Source organism: Ranitomeya imitator, chromosome 4 (genome assembly GCF_032444005.1).
Source record: "Ranitomeya imitator isolate aRanImi1 chromosome 4, aRanImi1.pri, whole genome shotgun sequence".
NCBI lineage: Eukaryota > Metazoa > Chordata > Amphibia > Anura > Dendrobatidae > Ranitomeya > Ranitomeya imitator.
In genome coordinates, this window is record NC_091285.1 from 431,914,999 (window position 1) to 431,935,023 (window position 20,025).

Genomic DNA, 20,025 nt, shown 5'->3' on the forward strand with positions numbered 1-20,025 from the left:
AATACCATGGTCAGTAAACCATTTACCAGTGGTTTTGGCACTGTGAGCAGGTGCCAGGTCGTGCTGAAAAATGAAATCTTCATCTCCATAAAGCATTTCAGCCGATGGAAGCATGAAGTGCTCCAAAATCTCCTGATAGCTAGCTACATTGACCCTGCCCTTGATGAAACACAGTGGACCAACACCAGCAGCTGACATGGCACCCCACACCATCACTGACTGTGGGTACTTGACACTGGACTTCAGGCATTTTGGCATTTCCTTCTCCCCAGTCTTCCTCCAGACTCTGGCACCTTGATTTCCGAATGACATGCAAAATTTGCTTTCATCAGAAAAAAGTACTTGGGACCACTTAGCAACAGTCCAGTGCTGCTTCTCTGTAGCTCAAAAGTGGCTTTACCTGGGGAATGCGGCACCTGTAGCCCATTTCCTGCACACGCCTGTGCACGGTGGCTCTGGATGTTTCCACACCAGACTCAGTCCACTGCTTCCTCAGGTTCCCCAAGGTCTGGAATCGGTCCTTCTCCACAATCTTCCTCAGGGTCCGGTCTCCTCTTCTCGTTGTACAGCGTTTTCTGCCACATTGTTTCCTTCCAACAGACTTACCATTGAGGTGCCTTGATACAGCACTCTGGGAACAGCCTATTTGTTGAGAAATTTCTTTCTGGGTCTTACCCTCTTGCTTGAGGGTGTCAATGATGGCCTTCTTGACATCTGTCAGGTCGCTAGTCTTACCCATGATGGGGGTTTTGAGTAATGAACCAGGCAGGGAGTTTATAAAAGCCTCAGGTATCTTTTGCATGTGTTTAGAGCTAATTAGTTGATTCAGAAGATTAGGGTAATAGGTCGTTTAGAGAACCTTTTCTTGATATGCTAATTTATTGAGACAGGTTTTTTGGGTTATCAGGAGTTGTATGCCAAAATCATCAGTATTAAAACAATAAAAGACCTGACAAATTTCAGTTGGTGGATAATGAATCTATAATATATGAAAGTTTAATTGTAATCATTACATTATGGTAAATAATGAAATTTAACACTATATGCTAATTTTTTGAGAAGGACCTGTAATTGGTTACAAGAGCAATAAGTGATTTACTCTCGTCAGTATTGAAATTGCAATGCCAAGTGGTGAGGTTATGGAAATCACAGGATTGATAGACGTTAATAAACTCATTGATGCCACGGTTATTTGAAACTGAATAAATCTAGATGTTTTGAACATTTTATTTTAATTTCTCACCATTTTCATCATATCTGTAACATGTCCATCGATTCTGTCATTTTTATAATTCCACATCTTTTCTTTCCTTGTGTTATAATTTCAATGTAGAGGAATGTAGAAAGATAGATAAATATGTAGACATATAGTACAGACCAAAAGTTTGGACACACCTTCTCATTTAACCCCTTTACCCCCAAGGGTGGTTTGCACGTCAATGACCAGGCCAATTTTTACAATTCTGACCACTGTCCCTTTATGAGGTTACAATGACAATGTTTTCTCGAGACATATTGTACTTCATGATAGTGGTAAAATTTGTTTGATAATACCTGCATTTATTTGTGAAAAAAACGGAAATTTGGCAAAAATTTTGAAAATTTCGCAATTTTCCAGCTTTGAATTTTTATGCAATTAAATCACAGAGATATGTCACACAAAATACTTAATAAGTAACATTTCCCACATGTCTACTTTACATCAGCACAATTTTGTAAACAAAATTTTTTTTTGTTAGGGAGTTATAAGGGTTAAAAGTTGACCAGCAATTTCTCATTTTTACAACACCATTTTTTTTTAGGGACCACATCTCATTTGAAGTCATTTTGAGGGGTCTATATGATAGAAAATACCCAAGTGTGACACCATTCTAAAAACTGCACCCCTCAAGGTGCTCAAAACCACATTCAAGAAGTTTATTAACCCTTCAGGTGTTTCACAGGAATTTTTGGAATGTTTAAATAAAAATGAACATTTAACTTTTTTTCACAAAAAATTTATTCAACTCCAATTTGTTTTATTTTACCAAGGGTAACAGGAGAAAATGGACCCCAAAAGTTGTTGTACAATTTGTCCTGAGTACGCCGATACCCCATATGTGGGGGTAAACCACTGTTTGGGCGCATGACAGAGCTCGGAAGCGAAGGAGGGCAATTTGACTTTTCAATGCAAAATTGACTGGAATTGAGATGGGACGCCATGTTGCGTTTGGAGAGCCACTGATGTGCCTTAATATTGAAACCCCCCACAAGTGACACCATTTTGGAAAGTAGACCCCCTAAGGAACTTATCTAGAGGTGTGGTGAGCACTTTGACCCACCAAGTGCTTCACAGAAGTTTATAATGCAGAACCGTAAAAATAAAAAATCATATTTTTTCACAAAAATTATCTTTTCGCCCCCAATTTTTTATTTTCCGAAGGGTAAGAGAAGAAATTGGACCCCTAAAGTTGATGTACAATTTGTCCTGAGTACGCTGATACCCGATATGTGGGGGTAAACCACTGTTTGGGCACATGGTAGAGCTCGGAAGGGAAGGAGCGCCGTTTGACTTTTCAATGCAAAATTGACTGGAATTGAGATGGGACGCCATGTTGCATTTGGAGAGCCACTGATGTGCCTAAACTTTGAAACCCCCCAACAAGTGACACCATTTTGGAAAGTAGACCCCCTAAGGAACTTATTTGGATGTGTGGTTAGCACTTTGACCCACCAAGGGCTTCACAGAAGTTTATAATGCAGAGCCATAAAAATAAAACAAAATTTTTTTCCCACAAAAATTATTTTTTAGCCCCCAGTTTTGTATTTTCCTTAGGGTAACAGGAGAAATTGGACCCCAAAAGTTGTTGTCCAATTTGTCCTGAGTACGCTGATACCCCATGTGTGGGGGGGAACCACCGTTTGGGCGCATGGGAGGGCTCGGAAGGGAAGGAGCATCATTTGGAATGCAGACTTAGATGGATTGGTCTGCAGGCGTCACATTGCGTTTGCAGAGCTCCTAATGTACCTAAACAGTAGAAACCCCCCACAAGTGACCCCATATTGGAAACTAGACCCCTCAAGGAACTTATCTAGATGTGTTGTGAGAACTTTGAACCCCCAAGTATTTCACTGCAGTTTATAACGCAGAGCCGTAAAAATAAAAAATCCTTTTTTTTCCCACAAAAATTATTTTTTAGCCCCCAGTTTTGTATTTTCCCAAGGGTAACAGGAGAAATTGGACACAAAAATTTGTTGTCCAATTTGTCTTGAGTATGCTGATACGTGATATGTTGGGGTAAACCCCTGTTTGGGCACACGGGAGAGCTCGGAAGGGAAGGAGCACTGTTTTACTTTTTCAACGCAGAATTGGCTGGAATTGAGATCGGACGCCATGTCGCGTTTGGAGAGCCCCTGATGTCCCTAAACAGTGGAAACCCCCCAATTATAACTGAAACCCTAATGCAAACACACCCCTAACTCTAATCCCAACGGTAACCCTAACCACACCCCAACCCTATTCCCAACCGTAAATGTAATCCAAACCCTAACCCTAACTTTAGCCCCAACCCTAACCCTAACTTTAGCCCCAACCCAAACTGTAGCCTTAGCACTAACCTGTTGTGAATTCTGTTATCGAACGCCCTCCTGTGGTCATGAATGGTACTTCGGCGAGTTCTGTCCATGGACTCCCTCTGGTGGCTGTGAGTGGAGCTGCTTCTTCTGAGGTTCCTTCCACAGGTGACTTAGTTTATTCTTTGGCTGGCTGCTCTATTTAACTCCACTCAGATCGTTACTCCATGCCAGCTGTCAATGTTCTTGTACTGGTTCAGTTCGCTCTTGGATCTTTCTGGTGACCTGTCTACTCCAGCAGAAGCTAAGTCCCTGCTAGTTAATTATTTGTTCATTGTTTTCTTGTCCAGCTTGCTATCATGATTTTGCCTTGCTAGCTGGAAGCTCTGGGATGCAGAGTGGCACCTCCGTGACGTGAGTCGGTGCGGAGGTCTTTTTGCACACTCTGCGTGGTCTTTTCGTAGTTTTTTGTGCTGACCGCAAAGTTACCTTTCCTATCCTCAGTCTGTTTAGTAAGTCTGGCCTCCTTTGCTGAAACCTGTTTCATTTCTGTGTTTGTGACTTTCATCTTAACTCACAGTCAATATATGTGGGGGGCTGCCTTTTCCTTTGGGGAATTTCTCTGAGGCAAGGTAGGCTTTATTTTCTATCTCTAGGGCTAGTTAGCTCTTAGGCTGTGAAGAGGCGTCTAGGCAGAGTTAGGTATGCTCCACGGCTATTTCTAGTGTGTGTGATAGGATTAGGGGTTGCGGTCAGCAGAGCTCCCACTTCCCAGAGCTTGTCCTGTGTTAGTTTAACCATCAGGTCGTTCCGGGTGCTCCTAACCACCAGGTCCATAACAGTACAGCTGGCCCAAAGTGTTAATGCATCTCAATAGAGGGATAAGAGAAGTTCTGAGACCATTTTTTTTTTCTCTGCAGTGTGTTTTGTCTTTCTTTTCCCCTTAACCTCTGGGTGGTTCAGGACACAGGTGTAGATATGGACATTCAAGGTCTGTCCTCTTGTGTGGATCATCTCACTGCAAGGGTACAAAACATTCAAGATGTTGTGGCTCAGAATCCGATGTTAGAGCCTAGAATTCCTATTCCTGATTTGTTTTCTGGGGATAGATCTAAGTTCCTGAATTTCAAAAATAATTGTAAACTGTTTCTTGCTTTGAAACCCCGCTCCTCTGGTGACCCCGTTCAACAAGTAAAAATCATTATTTCTTTGTTGCGTGGCGAGCCTCAAGACTGGGCATTTTCCCTTGCGCCAGGAGATCCTGCATTGCGTGATGTAGATGCGTTTTTTCTGGCGCTTGGATTGCTTTATGATGAACCAAATTCAGTGGATCAGGCAGAGAAAATCTTGCTGGCTTTGTGTCAGGGTCAGGATGAAGCAGAGGTATATTGTCAGAAGTTTAGAAAGTGGTCTGTGCTTACTCAGTGGAATGAGTGTGCCCTGGCGGCAATTTTCAGAAAGGGTCTTTCTGAAGCCCTTAAGGATGTCATGGTGGGATTTCCCACGCCTGCTGGTCTGAATGAGTCTATGTCCTTGGCCATTCAGATCGATCGGCGCTTGCGTGAGCGCAAAGCTGTGCACAATTTGGCGGTATTCTCTGAGCATAGGCCTGAGCCTATGCAATGTGATAAGACTTTGACCAGAGCTGAACGGCAAGAACACAGATGTCGGAATGGGCTGTGTTTTTACTGTGGTGATTCCACTCAGGCTATCTCCGATTGTCCTAAGCGCACTAAGCGGTTCGCTAGGTCTGCCACCATTGGTACGGTACAGTCTAAATTTCTTTTGTCCGTTACTCTGATTTGCTCTTTGTCGTCCTATTCTGTTATGGCATTTGTGGATTCAGGCGCTGCCCTGAATTTGATGGACTTGGAGTTTGCCAGGCGCTGTGGTTTTTACTTGGAGCCCTTGCAGTATCCTATTCCATTGAGAGGAATTGATGCTACGCCTTTGGCCAAGAATAAGCCTCAGTACTGGACTCAATTGACCATGTGCATGGCTCCTGCACATCAGGAGGATATTCGCTTTTTGGTGTTGCATAATCTGCATGATGTGGTCGTTTTGGGGTTGCCATGGCTACAGGTCCATAATCCAGTATTGGATTGGAAATCTATGTCTGTGTCCAGCTGGGGTTGTCAAGGGGTACATGGTGATGTTCCATTGCTGTCAATTTCGCCTTCCACTCCTTCTGAAGTCCCTGAGTTTTTGTCGGATTACCGGGATGTATTTGATGAGCCCAAATCCAGTGCCCTACCTCCTCATAGGGATTGCGATTGTGCTATTAATTTGATTCCTGGTAGTAAGTTTCCTAAGGGCCGACTGTTCAATTTATCTGTGCCAGAGCACGCCGCTATGCGGAGTTTATATAAAGGAATCCTTGGAGAAAGGTCATATTCGCCCGTCGTCATCACCGTTGGGAGCAGGGTTCTTTTTTGTGGCCAAGAAGGATGGTTCTTTGAGACCTTGTATTGATTACCGCCTTCTTAATAAAATCACAGTCAAATTTCAGTACCCTTTTCCGCTGCTGTCTGATTTGTTTGCTCGGATTAAGGGGGCTAGTTGGTTCACCAAGATAGATCTTCGAGGGGCGTATAATCTTGTGCGTATTAAACAGGGCGATGAATGGAAAACAGCATTTAATACGCCCGAGGGCCATTTTGAGTACCTGGTGATGCCATTCGGGCTTTCTAATGCTCCATCTGTGTTTCAGTCCTTTATGCATGACATTTTCCGAAAGTACCTGGATAGATTCATGATTGTATATTTGGATGATATTTTGGTCTTTTCGGATGATTGGGAGTCTCATGTGAAGCAGGTCAGAATGGTGTTCCAGGTCCTTCGTGCGAATTCCTTGTTTGTGAAGGGGTCTAAATGTCTCTTTGGAGTTCAGAAGGTTTCATTTTTGGGTTTCATTTTTTTTCCCCTTCTACTATCGAGATGGACCCTGTTAAAGTTCAGGCCATTTATGATTGGACTCAGCCGACATCTGTGAAGAGCCTGCAGAAGTTCCTGGGCTTTGCTAATTTTTACCGTCGCTTCATCGCTAATTTTTCTAGTGTTGCTAAACCGTTGACTGATTTGACCAAGAAAGGTGCTGATGTGGTCAATTGGTCCTCTGCGGCTGTAGAGGCTTTTCAGGAGTTGAAGCGTCGTTTTTCTTCTGCCCCTGTGTTGTGCAAGCCAGATGTTTCGCTCCCGTTTCAGGTCGAGGTTGATGCTTCTGAGATTGGAGCAGGGGCTGTTTTGTCGCGAAGAAGTTCTGATGGCTCGGTGATGAAACCATGTGCCTTCTTTTCTAGAAAGTTCTCGCCTGCTGAGCGCAATTATGATGTTGGCAATCGAGAGTTGTTGGCCATGAAATGGGCATTCGAGGAGTGGCGACATTGGCTTGAAGGAGCCAAGCATCGCGTGGTGGTCTTGACGGATCACAAGAATTTGACTTATCTCGAGTCTGCTGTTATGGCTGGCAATCAGGCAACACAGCGTGCAGTAATCAGCGCACATACAGAGATCTGGCAATAACCAAAAACAATAGGACGAGCTCTGAGACGTGGAATCTCTGTAGACTGCAGTACCTGATCTATCCTCACACAACTATAAGCAGCAGTGGATTGCGCCTAACAACTACCTATGCAACTCGGCACTGCCTGAGGAGCTGACTAGCCTGAAGATAGAAATACAAGCCTGACTTACCTCAGAGAAATACCCCAAAGGAATAGGCAGCCCCCCACATATAATGACTGTTAGCAAGATGAAAAGACAAACGTAGGAATGAAATAGATTCAGCAAAGTGAGGCCCGATATTCTAGACAGAGCGAGGATAGCAAAGAGAACTATGCAGTCTACAAAAAACCCTAAAACGAAAACCACGCAAAGGGGCAAAAAGACCCACCGTGCCGAACTAACAGCACGGCGGTGCACCCCTCTGCTTCTCAGAGCTTCCAGCAAAAGACAATAACAAGCTGGACAGAAAAAAAACAGAAAACAAACTAGAAGCACTTATCTAGCAGAGCAGCAGGCCCAAGGAAAGATGCAGTAGCTCAGATCCAACACTGGAACATTGACAAGGAGCAAGGAAGACAGACTCAGGTGGAGCTAAATAGCAAGGCAGCCAACGAGCTCACCAAAACACCTGAGGGAGGAAGCCCAGAGACTGCAATACCACTTGTGACCACAGAAGTGAACTCAGCCACAGAATTCACAACAGTACCCCCCCCTTGAGGAGGGGTCACCGAACCCTCACCAGAACCCCCAGGCCGACCAGGATGAGCCACATGAAAGGCACGAACAAGATCTGGGGCATGGACATCAGAGGCAAAAACCCAGGAATTATCTTCCTGAGCATAACCCTTCCATTTGACCAGATACTGGAGTTTCCGTCTAGAGACACGAGAATCCAAAATCTTCTCCACAATATACTCCAATTCCCCCTCCACCAAAACAGGGGCAGGAGGCTCCACAGATGGAACCATAGGTGCCACGTATCTCCTCAACAACGACCTATGGAATACATTATGTATGGAAAAGGAGTCTGGGAGGGTCAGACGAAAAGACACCGGATTGAGAATCTCAGAAATCCTATACGGACCAATAAAACGAGGTTTAAATTTAGGAGAGGAAACCTTCATAGGAATATGACGAGAAGATAACCAAACCAAATCCCCAACACGAAGTCGGGGTCCCACACGGCGTCTGCGATTAGCGAAAAGCTGAGCCTTCTCCTGGGACAAGGTCAAATTGTCCACTACCTGAGTCCAGATCTGCTGCAACCTGTCCACCACAGAATCCACACCAGGACAGTCCGAAGACTCAACCTGTCCTGAAGGGAAACGAGGATGGAACCCAGAATTGCAGAAAAATGGAGAGACCAAGGTAGCCGAGCTGGCCCGATTATTAAGGGCGAACTCAGCCAACGGCAAAAATGACACCCAATCATCCTGGTCAGCGGAAACAAAACATCTCAGATATGTTTCCAAGGTCTGATTGGTTCGTTCGGTCTGGCCATTAGTCTGAGGATGGAAGGCCGAGGAGAAAGATAGGTCAATGCCCATCCTACCACAAAAGGCTCGCCAGAACCTCGAGACAAACTGGGAACCTCTGTCAGAAACAATATTCTCAGGAATGCCATGTAAACGAACCACATGCTGGAAGAACAAAGGCACCAAATCAGAGGAGGAAGGCAATTTAACCAAGGGCACCAGATGGACCATTTTAGAAAAGCGATCACAGACCACCCAAATGACCGACATTTTTTGAGAAACGGGAAGGTCAGAAATGAAATCCATCGAAATATGTGTCCAAGGCCTCTTCGGGACCGGCAAGGGCAAAAGCAACCCACTGGCACGTGAACAGCAGGGCTTAGCCCTAGCACAAATTCCACAGGACTGCACAAAAGCACGCACATCCCGTGACAGAGATGGCCACCAGAAGGATCTAGCAACCAACTCCCTGGTACCAAAGATTCCTGGATGACCGGCCAGCACCGAACAATGAAGTTCAGAGATAACTTTACTAGTCCACCTATCAGGGACGAACAGTTTCTCGGCCGGACAACGATCAGGTTTATTAGCCTGAAATTTCTGCAACACTCTCCGCAAATCAGGGGAGATGGCAGACACAATGACTCCTTCCTTGAGGATACTCGCCGGCTCAGATAACCCCGGAGAGTCGGGCACAAAACTCCTAGACAGAGCATCCGCCTTCACATTTTTAGAGCCCGGAAGGTATGAAATCACAAAATCAAAACGAGCAAAAAATAACGACCAACGGGCCTGTCTAGGATTCAAGCGCTTGGCAGACTCGAGATAAGTCAAGTTCTTATGATCAGTCAATACCACCACGCGATGCTTAGCACCCTCAAGCCAATGACGCCACTCCTCGAATGCCCACTTCATGGCCAGCAACTCTCGGTTGCCCACATCATAATTACGCTCAGCAGCAGAAAATTTCCTGGAAAAGAAAGCACATGGTTTGAACACTGAGCAACCAGAACCTCTCTGTGACAAAACCGCCCCTGCACCAATCTCAGAAGCATCAACCTCGACCTGGAACGGAAGAGAAACATCAGGTTGACACAACACAGGGGCACAGCAAAAACGACGCTTCAACTCCTGAAAAGCTTCCACGGCAGCAGAAGACCAATTAACCAAATCAGCACCCTTCTTGGTCAAATCGGTCAATGGTCTGGCAATGCTAGAAAAATTACAGATGAAGCGACGATAAAAATTAGCAAAGCCCAGGAATTTCTGCAGACTTTTTAGAGATGTCGGCTGAGTCCAATCCTGGATGGCCTGAACCTTAACCGGATCCATCTCGATAGTAGAAGGGGAAAAGATGAACCCCAAAAATGAAACTTTCTGCACACCGAAGAGACACTTTGATCCCTTCACGAACAAGGAATTAGCACGCAGTACCTGGAAAACCATTCTGACTTGCTTCACATGAGACTCCCAATCATCTGAGAAGATCAAAATGTCATCCAAGTAAACAATCAAGAATTTATCCAGATACTCACGGAAAATGTCATGCATAAAAGACTGAAAAACAGATGGAGCATTGGCAAGTCCGAACGGCATCACCAGATACTCAAAATGACCCTCGGGCGTATTAAATGCCGTTTTCCATTCATCTCCCTGCCTGATTCTCACCAGATTATACGCACCACGAAGATCAATCTTAGTAAACCAACTAGCCCCCTTAATCCGAGCAAACAAGTCAGAAATCAATGGCAAGGGATACTGAAACTTAACAGTGATCTTATTAAGAAGGCGGTAATCAATACACGGTCTTAGCGAACCATCCTTCTTGGCTACAAAAAAGAACCCTGCTCCCAATGGTGACGACGATGGGCGAATATGTCCCTTCTCCAGGGACTCCTTCACATAACTGCGCATAGCGGTGTGTTCAGGTACGGACAAATTAAATAAACGACCCTTAGGGAATTTACTACCAGGAATCAAATCGATAGCACAATCACAATTCCTATGCGGAGGTAGGGCATCAGACTTGGACTCTTCAAATACATCCTGAAAGTCCGACAAGAACTCTGGGATGTCAGAAGGAATGGATGACGAAATAGACAAAAATGGAACATCACCATGTACTCCCTGACAACCCCAGCTGGTTACCGACATAGAGTTCCAATCCAATACTGGATTATGGGTTTGTAGCCATGGCAACCCCAACACGACCACATCATGCAAATTATGCAGTACCAGAAAGCGAATAACTTCCTGATGTGCAGGAGCCATGCACATGGTCAGCTGGGCCCAGTACTGAGGCTTATTCTTGGCCAAAGGTGTAGCATCAATTCCTCTCAACGGAATAGGACACCGCAAAGGCTCCAAGAAAAATCCACAACGTTTAGCATAATCCAAATCCATCAGATTCAGGGCAGCGCCTGAATCCACAAACGCCATGACAGAATACGATGACAAAGAGCACATTAAGGTAATGGACAAAAGGAATTTGGACTGTACAGTACCAATAACGGCAGAGCTATCGAACCGCCTAGTGCGTTTAGGACAATTAGAAATAGCATGAGTAGAATCACCACAATAGAAACACAGTCTGTTCAGACGTCTGTGTTCTTGCCGTTCTACTTTAGTCATAGTCCTGTCGCACTGCATAGGCTCAGGTTTACTCTCAGGCAGTACCGCCAGATGGTGCACAGATTTACGCTCGCGCAAGCGACGACCGATCTGAATGGCCAAGGACATAGACTCATTCAAACCAGCAGGCATAGGAAATCCCACCATTACATCCTTAAGAGCTTCAGAGAGACCCTTTCTGAACAAAGCCGCTAGTGCAGATTCATTCCACAGAGTGAGTACTGACCATTTCCTAAATTTCTGACAATATACTTCTACATCATCCTGACCCTGGCATAAAGCCAGCAGATTTTTCTCAGCCTGATCCACTGAATTAGGCTCATCGTAAAGCAATCCGAGCGCCAGGAAAAATGCATCAACATTACTCAATGCAGAATCTCCTGGTGCAAGAGAAAACGCCCAGTCCTGTGGGTCGCCGCGCAAAAAAGAAATAATAATCAAAACCTGTTGAATAGGATTACCAGAAGAATGAGGTTTCAAGGCCAAAAATAGCTTACAATTATTTCTGAAGCTCAGGAACTTAGTTCTGTCACCAAAAAACAAATCAGGAATCGGAATTCTTGGTTCTAGCATCGATTTCTGATCAATAGTATCTTGAATCTTTTGTACATTTACAACGAGATTATCCATTGAGGAGCACAGAGCCTGAATATCCATGTCCACAGCTGTGTCCTGAAGCACTCTAATGTCTAGGGGAAAAAAAAGACTGAAGACAGAGCTAAGAAAAAAAAATGATGTCAGGATTTCTTTTTTCCCTCTATTGGGAATCATTGGTGTGGCTCCTTGTACTGTTATGGCTGGCAATCAGGCAACACAGCGTGCAGTAATCAGCGCACATACAGAGATCTGGCAATAACCAAAAACAATAGGACGAGCTCTGAGACGTGGAATCTCTGTAGACTGCAGTACCTGATCTATCCTCACACAACTATAAGCAGCAGTGGATTGCGCCTAACAACTACCTATGCAACTCGGCACTGCCTGAGGAGCTGACTAGCCTGAAGATAGAAATACAAGCCTGACTTACCTCAGAGAAATACCCCAAAGGAATAGGCAGCCCCCCACATATAATGACTGTTAGCAAGATGAAAAGACAAACGTAGGAATGAAATAGATTCAGCAAAGTGAGGCCCGATATTCTAGACAGAGCGAGGATAGCAAAGAGAACTATGCAGTCTACAAAAAACCCTAAAACGAAAACCACGCAAAGGGGCAAAAAGACCCACCGTGCCGAACTAACAGCACGGCGGTGCACCCCTCTGCTTCTCAGAGCTTCCAGCAAAAGACAATAACAAGCTGGACAGAAAAAAAACAGAAAACAAACTAGAAGCACTTATCTAGCAGAGCAGCAGGCCCAAGGAAAGATGCAGTAGCTCAGATCCAACACTGGAACATTGACAAGGAGCAAGGAAGACAGACTCAGGTGGAGCTAAATAGCAAGGCAGCCAACGAGCTCACCAAAACACCTGAGGGAGGAAGCCCAGAGACTGCAATACCACTTGTGACCACAGAAGTGAACTCAGCCACAGAATTCACAACAGTCTGCCAAACGGTTGAATCCTAGACAGGCTCGATGGTCGCTGTTTTTCTCCCATTTTGATTTTGTGGTTTCGTACCTTCCGGGCTCTAAGAATGTGAAGGCTCATGCCCTGTCAAGGAGTTTTGTGCCTGACTCTCCGGGTGTTCCTGAGCCGGCGGGTATTCTCAAAGAGGGGGTAATTTTGTCTGCCATCTCCCCTGATTTGCGGCGGGTGCTGCAGAAGTTTCAGGATGATAGACCTGACCGTTGTCCAGCGGAGAAACTGTTTGTCCCTGATAGATGGACTAGTAGAGTTATCTCTGAGGTTCATTGTTCGGTGTTGGCTGGTCATCCTGGAATCTTTGGTACCAGAGATTTGGTGGCTAGATCCTTTTGGTGACCTTCTTTGTCACGGGATGTGCGTTCTTTTGTGCAGTCCTGTGGGACTTGTGCTCGGGCTAAGCCCTGCTGTTCTCGTGCCAGTGGGTTGCTTTTGCCCTTGCCGGTCCCGAAGAGGCCCTGGACGCATATTTCCATGGATTTTATTTCAGATCTCCCTGTCTCTCAAAGGATGTCGGTCATTTGGGTGGTTTGTGATCGTTTCTCTAAGATGGTCCATTTGGTACCCTTGTCTAAATTGCCTTCCTCCTCTGATTTGGTGCCATTGTTTTTCCAGCATGTGGTTCGTTTGCATGGCATTCCGGAGAACATCGTCTCGGACAGAGGTTCCCAGTTTGTTTCGAGGTTTTGGCGGTCCTTTTGTGCTAAGATGGGCATTGATTTGTCTTTTTCTTCCTCAGACAAATGGCCAAACCGAACGAACTAATCAGACTTTGGAAACATATCTGAGATGCTTTGTTTCTGCTGATCAGGATGATTGGGTGTCCTTCTTGCCTTTGGCTGAGTTTGCCCTTAATAATCGGGCCAGCTCGGCTACTTTGGTTTTGCCTTTTTTCTGTAATTCTGGTTTCAATCCTCGTTTCTCTTCAGGGCAGGTTGAGCCTTCAGACTGTCCTGGTGTGGATACTGTGGTGGACAGGTTGCAGCAGATTTGGACTCATGTGGTGGACAATTTGACATTGTCCCAGGAGAAGGCTCAACGTTTCGCTAACCGCCGGCGCTGTGTTGGTCCCCGACTTTGTGTTGGGGATTTGGTTTGGTTGTTGTCTCGTTATGTTCCTATGAAGGTTTCCTCTCCTAAGTTTAAGCCTCGTTTCATTGGTCCATATAAGATTTCTGAAGTTCTTAATCCTGTGTCATTTCGTTTGGCCCTTCCAGCTTCTTTTGCCATCCATAATGTGTTCCATAGGTCGTTATTGCGGAGATACGTGGCGCCTATGGTTCCCTCCGTTGATCCTCCTGCCCTGGTGTTGGTCGAGGGGGAGTTGGAGTATGTGGTGGAGAAGATTTGGGATTCTCGTATTTCGAGACGGAAACTCCAGTACCTGGTCAAGTGGAAGGGTTATGGTCAGGAAGATAATTCCTGGGTTTTTGCCTCTGATGTTCATGCTGCCGATCTAGTTTGTGCCTTTCATTTGGCTCGTCCTGATCAGCCTGGGGGCTCTGGTGAGGGTTCGGTGACCCCTCCTCAAGGGGGGGGGGTACTGTTGTGAATTCTGTTATCGAACTCCCTCCTGTGGTCATGAATGGTACTTCGGCGAGTTCTGTCCATGGACTCCCTCTGGTGGCTGTGAGTGGAGCTGCTGCTTCTGAGGTTCCTTCCACAGGTGACTTAGTTTATTCTTTGGCTGGCTGCTCTAGTTAACTCCACTCAGATCGTTACTCCATGCCAGCTGTCAATGTTCTTGTACTGGTTCAGTTCGCTCTTGGATCTTTCTGGTGACCTGTCTACTCCAGCAGAAGCTAAGTCCCTGCTAGTTAATTATTTGTTCATTGTTTTCTTGTCCAGCTTGCTATCATGATTTTGCCTTGCTAGCTGGAAGCTCTGGGATGCAGAGTGGCACCTCCGCGCCGTGAGTCGGTGCGGAGGTCTTTTTGCACACTCTGCTTGGTCTTTTCGTAGTTTTTTGTGCTGACCGCAAAGTTACCTTTCCTATCCTCAGTCTGTTTAGTAAGTCTGGCCTCCTTTGCTGAAACCTGTTTCATTTCTGTGTTTGTGACTTTCATCTTAACTCACAGTCAATATATGTGGGGGGCTGCCTTTTCCTTTGGGGAATTTATCTGAGGCAAGGTAGGCTTTATTTTCTATCTCTAGGGCTAGTTAGCTCTTAGGCTGTGAAGAGGCGTCTAGGCAGAGTTAGGTACGCTCCACGGCTATTTCTAGTGTGTGTGATAGGATTAGGGGTTGCGGTCAGCAGAGCTCCCACTTCCCAGAGCTTGTCCTGTGTTAGTTTAACCATCAGGTCGTTCCGGGTGCTCCTAACCACCAGGTCTATAACAGAAAACCTAGCCCTATCCCTAGCCCTAACCCTAGCCTTAACCCTAGCCTTAATCCTAGCCCTAACCCTAGCCCTAACCCTAGCCCTAACCCTAACCCTAGCCCTAACCCTAGCCCTAGCCCTAATGGGAAAATGGAAATAAATACAATTTTTTAATTTTTCCCTAACTAAGGGGGTGATGAAGGGGGGTTTGATTTACTTTTATAGCGGGTTTTTTAGCGGATTTTTATGATTGGCAGCCGTCGCACACTGAAAGACGCTTTTTATTGCAAAAAATATTTTTTGCGTTACCACATTTTGAAAGCTATAATTTTTCCATATTTGAGTGCACAGAGTCACGTGAGGTCTTGTTTTTTGCGGGTCGAGTTGATGTTTTTATTGGTAACATTTTCGGGCACGTGACATTTTTGGATCGCTTTTTATTCTGATTTTTGTGATGCAGAATGACTGAAAACCAGCTATTCATGAATTTCTTTTGGGGGAGGCGTTTATACCGTTCCGCGTTTGGTAAAATGGATAAAGCAGTTTTATTCTTCGGGTCAGTACGATTACAGCGATACCTCAATTATATTATTTTTTTATGTTTTGGCGCTTTTATACGATAAAAACTATTTTATAGAAAAAATAATTATTTTGGCATCGCTTTCTTCTGAGGTCTATAACTTTTTTATTTTTTTGGTGATCATGCTGTGTAGCGGCTCGATTTTTGCGGGACAAAATGACGTTTTCAGCGGTACCATGGTTATTTATATCTGTCTTTTTGATTGAGTGTTATTCCACTTTTTGTTTGGCGGTATGATAATAAAGCGTTGTTTTTTGCCTCGATTTTTTTTTTCTTACAGTGTTTACTGAAGAGGTTAACTAGTGGGCCAGTTTTATAGGTTGGGTCGTTACGGACGCGGCGATACTAAATATGTGTACTTTTATTGTTTTGTTTTTTTTAATTTAGATAAAGAAATGTATTTATGGGAATAATATTTTTTTTTTTTCATTATTTATGATTTTTTTTTTTTTTACACATTTGGAATTTTTTTTAAAAACTTTTTTACTTTGTTCCAGGGGGGGACATCACAGAACAGTGATCTGACAGTTTGCACAGCACTCTGTCAGATCACCGATCTCACTTACAGCACTGCAGGCTTCACAGTGCCTGCTTTGAGCAGGCTCTGTGAAGCCACCTCCCTCCCTGCAGGACCCGGATGCCGCGGCCATCTTGGATCCGGGGTCTGCAGCGAGGAAGGAGGTAGGAGATCCTCGCAGCAACGCGATCACATTGCGTTGCTGCGGGGGTCTCAGGGAAGCCCGCAGGGAGCCCCCTCCCTGCGGATGCTTCCCTATACCGCCGGCACACCGCGATCATGTTTGATCGCGGTGTGCCAGGGGTTTATGTGCCGGGGGCGGTCCGTGACCGCTCCTGGCACATTGTTCCGGATGTCAGCTGCGATAGGCAGCTGACACCCGGCCGCGATCGGCCGCGCTCCCCCCGTGAGCGCGGCCGATCGCTATGACGTACTATCCCGTCGAGGGTCAGATAGGCCCAGGGCACCTCGACGGGATAGTACATCTAAGGTCAGAGAGGGGTTAAAGATTTTTCTGTATTTTCATGACTATGAAAATTGTAAATTCACGCTGAAGGCATCAAAACTATGAATTAACACATGTGGAATTATATACTTAACAAAAAAGTGTGAAACAACTGAAGATATGTCTTATATTCTAGGTTCTTCAAAGTAGCTACCTTTTGCTTTTAGACTGCTTTGCACACTCTTGACATTATCTTGATGAGCTTCAAGAGGTAGTCACCAGAAATGGTTTTCACTTCACAGATGTGCCCTGTCAGGTTTAATAAGTGGGATTTCTTGCCTTATAAATGGGGTTGGGACCATCAGTTGTGTTGAGCAGAAGTCTGGTGGATACACAGCTGATAGTCCTACTGAATAGACTGTTAGAATTTGTGTTATGGCAAGAAAAAAGCAGCTAAGCAATGAAAAACTAATGGCTATCATTACTTTAAGAAATGAAGGTCAGTTAGTCCAAAAAATTGTTAAAACTTTGAAAGTGTCCCCGAGTGCAGTGGCAAAAACCATCAAGCGCTACAAAGAAACTGGCTCACATGAGGACCGCCTCAGTAAAGGAAGACCAAGAGTCACCTCTGCTTCTGAGGATAAGTTTATCCGAGTCACCAGCCTCAGAAATCGCAGGTTAACAGCAGCTCAGATTAGAGACCAGGTAAATGCCACACAGAGTTCTAGCAGCAGACACATCTCTACAACTGTTAAGAGTAGACTTTGTGCAGCAGGCCTTCTTGGTAAAATAGCTGCTTGGAAACCATTGCTAAGGACAGGCAATAAGCAGAAGAGACTTGTTTGGGCTAAAGAACACAAAGAATGGAGATTAGACTAGTGGAAATCTGTGCTTTGGTCTGATGAGTCCAAATTTGAGATCTTTGGTTACAACCACCGTGTCTTTGTGCGACGCAGAAAGAGTGAACGGATGGACTCTACATGCCTGGTTCCCACCGTGAAGCATGGAGGAGGAGGTGTGATGGTGTGGGGGTGCTTTGCTGGTGACACTGTTGGGGATCTATTCAAAATTGAAGGCATACTGAACCAGGATGGCTACCACAGCATCTTGCAGCGGCATGCTATTCCATCCGGTTTGCGTTTAGTTGGACCACCATTTATTTTTCAACAGGACAATGACCCCAAACACACCTCCAGGCTGTGTAAGGGCTATTTGACCAAGAAGGAGAGTGATGGGGTGCTACGCCAAATGACCTTGCCTCCACAGTCACCAGACCTGAACCCAATCGAGATGGTTTGGGGTGAGCTGGACCGCAGAGTGAAGGCAAAAAATCCAACAAGTGCTAAGCATCTCTGGGAACTCCTTCAAGATTGTTGGAAGACCATTTCCGGTGCCTACCTCTTGAAGCTCATCAAGAGAATGCCAAGAGTGTGCAAAGCAGTCATCAAAGCAAAAGGTGGCTACTTTGAAGAACCTAGAATATAAGACATATTTTCAGTTGTTTCACACTTTTTTGTTAAGTATATAATTCCACATGTGTTAATTCATAGTTTTGATGCCTTCAGTGTGAATTTACAATTTTCATAGTCATGAAAATACAGAAAAATCTTTAAATGAGAAGGTATGTCCAAACTTTAGGTCTGTACTGTATATACATCTTAAAAGTTGCACGTGACTTTTTGAACAAAAATTAAAATAGAAATTGATATATTTTTCTTAATACAAACAAACAATATACGTATCTAAAAAAAAAGTATTATAGGGAATCTTTGAGCAGGTTTTTGCGATGTAATCTGAGGGGCTCAGACACTGATTAAGCTGTGTGCTTTGTTTCAATGCAATGAGTGTTTTATCAGTAGGAGATTATCACTACCGGACTAGCTGCTCCCTTGCCTCCCGGTCCAACCAAACCCCCAGCATTGATTAGCAGCTTACTGTCAATACACAGTGTACTGAGAAAGCTGCTAATCAGTGATGTGGATAAGGTAGGTTTCTGCAGGGCTGCCACTAGGAATTTTGGGGCCCCATACTGGCAAAATTTTCGGGGCCCCCTTGAGACTCCGCCCAGTTCCGCCTCCACCCTAGCTCCGCCACCACCTCGCGAACTTTCCACAGTCCCTCCTCCCTTTTTTGGAAAAACTCCACTTCTGCACCACATCATCACCAATCACACATTAACACCATATCACACACATAGCCATCAGCTTTTGTTTTGACCAAAAGATTTTTTAAGGCTGCCACCACGACAAGGTAGACTCTATTGGCAGGGCCCTACTCTACTCTAACCTATTAAACAGTCAACTTTTTTGGGGGATATATTTCAATTATCTTTCTTCAAGGGAATGTATCACATACATTTTTAAACTATATGAAATCAGACTTATATATATATATATATATATATATATATAAAATCTGTATTTCTGATTGCAGACTATTGTGTTCTGTTTTCGGTACATTTCTGGAAGCTGCTCTATCGCCTGTTTTGAGATATGGACATAGGACATATGCACGTGTATAGTATATATATATATATATATATATATATATTTTTTTTTTTTTTTTTTCAATTCTATCTTAAGACATTATAGGGGACTATCATCTTGGGAGAGTTTTCTGTACATGTTCTTATATTTACAGACATGCATATGTAATCTTGCAGGAAGGGGAAGAGGTAATCATGACGCTGCCTATTGTGAATGGTGGATTCTGTTATTTGTCATTGTAATCCTGCTGCTTATGATAATGAGGAGGGCATTACTGCCCTTACTACAGTATGGGGCCTGGTTGCATGGCTGACAACTACACATACAGTAACCCATGAAACAACGGATACACAAAGTTTTACGTTGCCCCAGGTGTACGGATGATGGGGGGTGTACATATATATTTCCATAAAGCCCGTGTAATCAATGGATTGAAGACAATGGAGTTCAAGATGAACTATTACCACCATTTATAAACTTCAAGATATTTACAGAACAGTTTACAACTTGGCTGCATTTTACTACGGGCTTCAGCACATCATACAGTATGTATGAACCATGTCGGGGGGCCACCATATACAGTGGGGTATGACGACATACGGCCAAGCGGTGCACCAGTATTAACAATTAGGTAGGGGGCTTATTTTTTCTGATTTAGTTTAGTGGTCAAATGTGGAGGATTTTTTTCCTTTTTTTTATTCGAAGATGAAAAATATTAGCACTGTGTGCACTATAGAGGTGTCCTCTCCTAGAAAACAATAGGAGATGTATTCAGCGGATTCTGGTGCAAATCACACAACAAAATTTGCCTTAAAAATCCCCTTTAAAAAAAAAATAGTGTGAACTTATAGATCTCGTTCTCCGAGCTCAAGAACCAAACTCCACAGACAGACCAGTGTCAGGACGAGAAACCTGGAGAGACTTCACTACATACA

The 20,025-nt window shown here is 44.5% G+C and overlaps 1 long non-coding RNA gene across 1 annotated transcript in view; it reads right to left on the reverse strand.

Annotated features, from left to right (window-relative positions):
- LOC138674171 (uncharacterized) overlaps window positions 1-20,025 on the reverse strand; it is a 46,634-nt gene that overhangs the window by 25,747 nt on the left and 862 nt on the right. The window lies entirely within an intron of this gene.